The sequence below is a fragment of the Manis javanica genome, chromosome 14 (genome assembly GCF_040802235.1).
Source record: "Manis javanica isolate MJ-LG chromosome 14, MJ_LKY, whole genome shotgun sequence".
NCBI classification, from domain to species: Eukaryota; Metazoa; Chordata; class Mammalia; order Pholidota; family Manidae; genus Manis; species Manis javanica.
In genome coordinates, this window is record NC_133169.1 from 4780768 (window position 1) to 4786564 (window position 5797).

The 5797-nt window shown below is 42.8% G+C and overlaps 1 long non-coding RNA gene across 1 annotated transcript; it reads right to left on the reverse strand.

Moving 5' to 3' along the window:
* Positions 1 to 432: 432 nt before the first annotated feature.
* Positions 433 to 5351, reverse strand: LOC108409357 (uncharacterized). Its single transcript, XR_005062771.2, has 4 exons — positions 5266 to 5351; positions 3702 to 3831; positions 746 to 849; positions 433 to 590 (listed from the first exon to the last, which is right to left on the reverse strand). It is a non-coding gene; the product is annotated as an uncharacterized lncRNA (long non-coding RNA).
* Positions 5352 to 5797: the final 446 nt, after the last annotated feature.

The following is a 5797-nucleotide window of genomic DNA, read 5'->3' on the forward strand; positions in this document are numbered from 1 at the left end:
TTGTACAAATAACTGACTTTTTGAACATTCACTGCACACTTGGTCTCAAAAGTTCTACTTAAACATATTTTCTGATGTCTCAATTTGCTCCTAATTTCTGCCTTCCTAACTGGACTGGCCATGTTCCTTTGTGGAACAAGTAGTCACTGTCCCCAGTTTCTATACTTTCCTTACAGACAGTGGTTTTTAACCCTATCAGACTAATCAGCCCATTTTTACACTGAATGCTGTACAATGACCCCTTTCCTCTCTTGATATTTGTAAGCGCACCTTAGTTTTACAAATACTCCAAAAAGAATCAATAATGCCCTGAGTATAACATAAAGGAGAAAATAAAAGTGACTCAGAACACAATAATTTACATTGTTCATTTAAGCTAAATTAATTCATTTAAAATAATGTACAATTCGATACATACATGCTCAAGCTGGGAAATGAAATCTAGTAGTAAGGTGACTGGATGTGAACATGAACCAGCATGAAGGGGACAGTTACAAATGGGAACTGACAGTGTCTCTACTGATGACTCCAATGCCCTGAGCACCATTGTTGTAGGTGATGTGTTTCTTTTCCTCAGATGGTAAACAACTCTGAGTAAAGATACAAATATAATAAAATACAATTTTTCCTTGCTTGAACCAGAAAAACGAATCTAGAAAATTCAGTGTATATTAAAATTGCATTTTTATATGGAAAATGGGGTTATGTTCCAGACGTAAAGTTACAAAAAAATGTTTCCACCTACCTGAAGGCCCTTTTAGGATTTTCAAAAGTTGTGCAGAATACAAGATGACTCTTTTTTGTGCAAGGCTGTTCTAGACATTGCAGTGCATTCAAACTCCTTCGACCCTTCAGTTAAAAGACAAGAGCAACTTCCAGTCATTGTGTCAAACAAAAACACCAGTGCACGTTTCTAAAATTCTACCTAGACTGTGAGTTGAAAACTACTGTTCCATTTGAATAGAATTCCTGATTTCTATCTAGATACCCAGATGCTCAGAATATTCTAGATTAGGTTTTTTACTCTCCATCATGGCTAAGTGTGGTCATGTAGTAGTTCTGACCAAAGGATGTGAACACAACTATTTTTCTCTAAAAGGAAAATGTGCACCCTTTCCTCCTTTTCCCCTGTCCCACTGGGTTGGGAAAAACGTAGTGGGAGATATTTTTTACCCCGTAGTGAGGGTGTCACATTAGTGATGGAAAGTAGGAAGACAAAGGGCCTTGGCCCCTAATACTGTGGGGTTGCCTTGCCTATGGTATCAGGCCCCCTGAAGCCCCGCCTCACATCTCTTTATCTGTGACTTTGGCTGCAGCTGCTGTGGAAAGTTCCAGAAGAGCTGTGACTCACTCCACTCTGACAGCCGCTTGGCTTCTCCTGTGATCTGAACTCCAGAAGGAAGGTGCTCAGTCAGTACACATGCACAGCTGCGAAGTGCAAGGGTGTTCGTATCCTCGGGGAAAATTGCCAACCAATTGGGAATGGGACACATTGGATAAATTTTCCTGCTTCCCCCTTTGGGGCAGACAATTCTGGGAAACATTCTGAAGGATTCTCATAAGGTCCTGCAGAACCGGGTCCCTAGAGCCCTTAGCTTATCAATGGCTGTGGATGCATTAGAGAAAGAAACAACCAATTCAAGGTACACAGGCCTCCAGGACAATGATTAAAACAGGAGGCCTATAACAATGACTAAAGCAACCCCATCTCCTGGGCCCACAGGTCAGAGAGTGCTCAAAGTCACCATCAGAACTTCACCGTAAGGGATACAGAGGACACAGGGTGTGCACACGTAACAAGTCTCCTGTCAGAGGCAGGCGCTGATAGGAAACAAGTGGGACGCTCAGACCTGAGTGAGAGCATTTGGATGAATGAGTCCAAGAATCTCAAATGCCTATGTTCCCTTGAACCCTCCAGCAGAAGTGCGCCGGCCCTACCTGAAGACCAGGTCTCTTTGTCAAGGGATCATGCAAATATATTAACTGAGGCAAATGTTTCAAGAGATGATGCTTTTCATCTTTAAAACCTACCCCTACATATTCTTGGTCACCTCCACACCCAAAACTAGGATCAGAGCTTCCTGTGCCCCAAGAGTAGAAGTATTGTCTATGTTGCTGGAGGAGACAGCATACTCAACCAAAAGAATTTTAGTACTTGGTTAGTAAGTAAAAGCAGACAGAGTCAGTCTTGAAGGAGCTGGGCTTGGGGAGAGGGGCATACAGGCCACACAAACCCTGTAGTTATTTCCCAAATGCATCATTGAAATGCACATACACAGTAGTTAGCGGAATGCTCATCCTGGCTTTCTGACCTGTGGAGTTTAGAGGCCACTGCAGTAAAATGAGCCAATGGAAACTCCTGAAACAGCCCCTGCAAACCTCACCTTGCCATTCATAAAACAGAACTAGTATTTCATCCTGGAAAGAACTGTAAACATTGGTGCCACTCTCAAAGACCTAAAGGTTGCAGAGAGGGGTCCTCATCATATCTGCATTTAGTCCCATTGCAGGGTCCTTGCAAAAACCAGAGGAATCACAACCAGAGGTAAGTAACTATGAATCACCAGAAGCTTGACCAACTGGTGGTGGCCCCAACAGAAACCGCTAGGCTGAAGGCGGTACCTTTCCCGCCAGCTGGCACTTGGTGTGCCCCTGTTAATCTGGCAACCATGTTCTTGCTACCAGAAGCTGTTCCCATTTTCAATAGACAATAGCTGTACATCTCCATTGTTTTCTCCAAACACTAGGTTCATCTCTTACTCTCTGCATATATAACATGCAGTGACCCTAGTCCTCTTGACCTTCCTCAGAACATCGCGCTAGTCCACCGTACTGCTACCCAGTGACGACAGTCATTGGACCTGGTGGACAGAAAGTGGCAAATCCTCTGGGTACGCTAGTATCCACCTATGTATGTGCCAAACATATACATGCCAGGAGGGTGGGACCCACGTCCCCAAAGGTTTCAAGGATGAGCCATGTCAGTAAAGTTTTTGGGGGATCTAAAAGCCTGGGGTATAAATGGGCATCCCTTCTAAGTACTTTGGGCCCTTTTGGATTTGGGAGGTAGCCTACGCCATGCCAGGGAATATTGCTTTGACCTAATTATTGAGTGGCTCACGAGGCTGTCAGTTTTGAGTGAGACCGCCCACATCCTCAGGGTTCTAGAGCAGGGCCGTGCCTTCTGTAGCCAAGAATTGCCCTTCATATGCTCAATCACAATGGCTAATGAACAATTTCAGCAACCATGATCTAAAAGGGCAAGATAATTGTGAACTCAGACTACTCAGACATGAAGGCCTCAATCACCCCACCAAGCAAGGAATCTGTATCAACCCAAGTGTCAGCCAAGAACAAGGGAAGCCTAGAGTGTGCAGGGAAAGGAAGTTCTTTTGAATGTTCATTCCAGTCTCCAGAGCAGTAATCCCATTGGACCAGTAATGAGATTATAGTGTGTTTCACTAACTTCGGTTTATTAAAACTCTTGCAGAGGGTGCAGCCAGGCACTTACCTGGAAGACTCATTGACAGATGGGACATTATGTAGGCATGAACAGGTCCAGACAATGTGAGGGGTGGACAGTGTCTGATGCCTCTGTGCCTGAGCCCACATCATGTCAGCATACATGGGATTCCTGCCATACAGCTGTCGGTGGGCACTTCCATATAGGCTGCAACTGACTTCATGCCGACAGTGCTTACCTTCATGAATGCTCCATATGTCTTCAGTTTCTTCTAGAGTTTCCCAGCACCTAGGACAGTGGCAGGGACTTGCTTGAGCCGCATGCATTCTCCTCTAAGAAGCTGGAGAGTTAACACCTGTAGGGTGATCCTGTAATGAGAAGGAATGGACCCTGGTGGCTACACGATCCCACCTTCCATTTTCAGCTAGACAATTCTGGAAGGCATTATGTGAGTATCTCAGATGGTGCCAGTGAAATCAAGGCCTGATTGCTCACCATGATGACCTTAATAATGTGTCCTTACAATGGCTTGTCTCCTTCCATGCATCACTTTGCCTGCCCCTCACTTTTTCTCTGATATCATAGCCTAAGTAAATGACCTAAAAGGAAATTTTTGTCATGGGTATGTATTTGGGAGAACATAGGTTGAAATACCAGCCCTGGATTGCTAACATGGTCCGACATGAAAGAAATCAACATTTATTTATGCCATCATCATTTTGACCAAAATAAATCCAACGTCTATGCTTCTACTCTAATATGACTAACATTCTAATAAGACTCTTACTCTACTTATTTCTGTCTTGGTGTGCCTTTTCAGTTTTCATTTCTGCATCCAAGTGTTCTCTTTCAGCACTTTTTGGTGTAAGTTCCAGAGAGAATGACTTTGATTTATCTCATCCTTCCTCACATCAGGTCAGTCCATAACCTGGATATTCATTGTCTCATCTCATGGAGGAGGTAGAGCACTGGGTGAACTAACTACTCCCAGAAAGTGGGGGGGGGACATAGGGTAACAGACACAAAGCTATTCCTTCATGTAAGCGTGTGCAAAGGACAGTTGGTCCTGGAAGGGGCTGTGAACCTGGCCAGCCTCCTGACTGACGGAGATAACATCGTCCTCCAAGACTCCGAACATTCCCCAGGCATCTCTTATTTCCACCCCTTCATCTTTGTTTCTGCTATCATGGAAACACCCCATATTTATTAAGTTTTGTTATTTAACACAGTCTTCTCTAATCACCTCCATTCATCCAGCTTCACCCCATTTTTATTCAGCACTCAGAATTTTGTTCTATTAAGCTTTCCATTTTGCTCGTTATGATCCCCTGTTCATGTATCAACTGTAGATTTCTTGCCCATATATCAACTCTAAACCACTAAGCCTACTATTTAAAGACACCCATAAACTATCTGCTGGGGCACAAATTTCTTTAGGGCAAAGCTGTGTCTTCTGTTTCTATGAAGACCTCCTACTGTCTCTGCAGGGACCTGGGCAAACAAGAAGTGGTCAGTGGATGCTTGTCAAATTTAATAGATGCTTCTGAACCTTTTATTTGTCATATTCATACTTGAGGAATTCTCCAACCTAAGAAAACAAATGTTTTCCAAGTGAGAAATTAATGTAAGCAACTTAAGAAGGGTATCCAGTATTTTTTTTAAAAAAAGATTATTAAGTGATATCAGTGGAATCAGATGGGGAAAGAAATAGACCCTGTGTTTGATATGCTCTATCCAAAGAAAAGGTAACTTTAGAGTGATTCTGATTTTTACCCAACTAAAAGACCAATGCACACTGTTACCTGGTCAATTTCATTAATTCCTTTGTAATTAATCACTAACATGAACAAAAAGAGTCCATGGACATTGGTCCACATGAAAGACACAATATTCCTGGAAAAAAAAGAAAGATAATTTAATTAAACACCATTAACAGACTTTTACTGTAGCTTCTTGTAATATTTTTAAATGTTTCTATTTTAATAACAAAAATTGTAAAACAAGTGACTTTCTCTATATGTGATTAAAGTCTGCATTTTGCTGTAGTTCAGTACTGCTAAGGGCAACACGTTTTAGCCGTTAGACTCCTGTAATAATGATCAGCACACTTTGACTTGTCATCAGGTCAGGTAGGAAACTTGTTCCAAGCAGCCAATGAGGCTTCTGGTTGTCCTTCAAACTTTTTAGGGACGTGCACTCCTTCAGATTCTGTCAAAGGCTGTGGAGTGTCTCCCCAGGGAAAGAAAAACTTTATGCATAATATATCGTCTGCAGTTCTTGGAAGCGAGGGGGTCATGGACACCTGGAAACACACCCATTGAGCCGCGAGGGTTC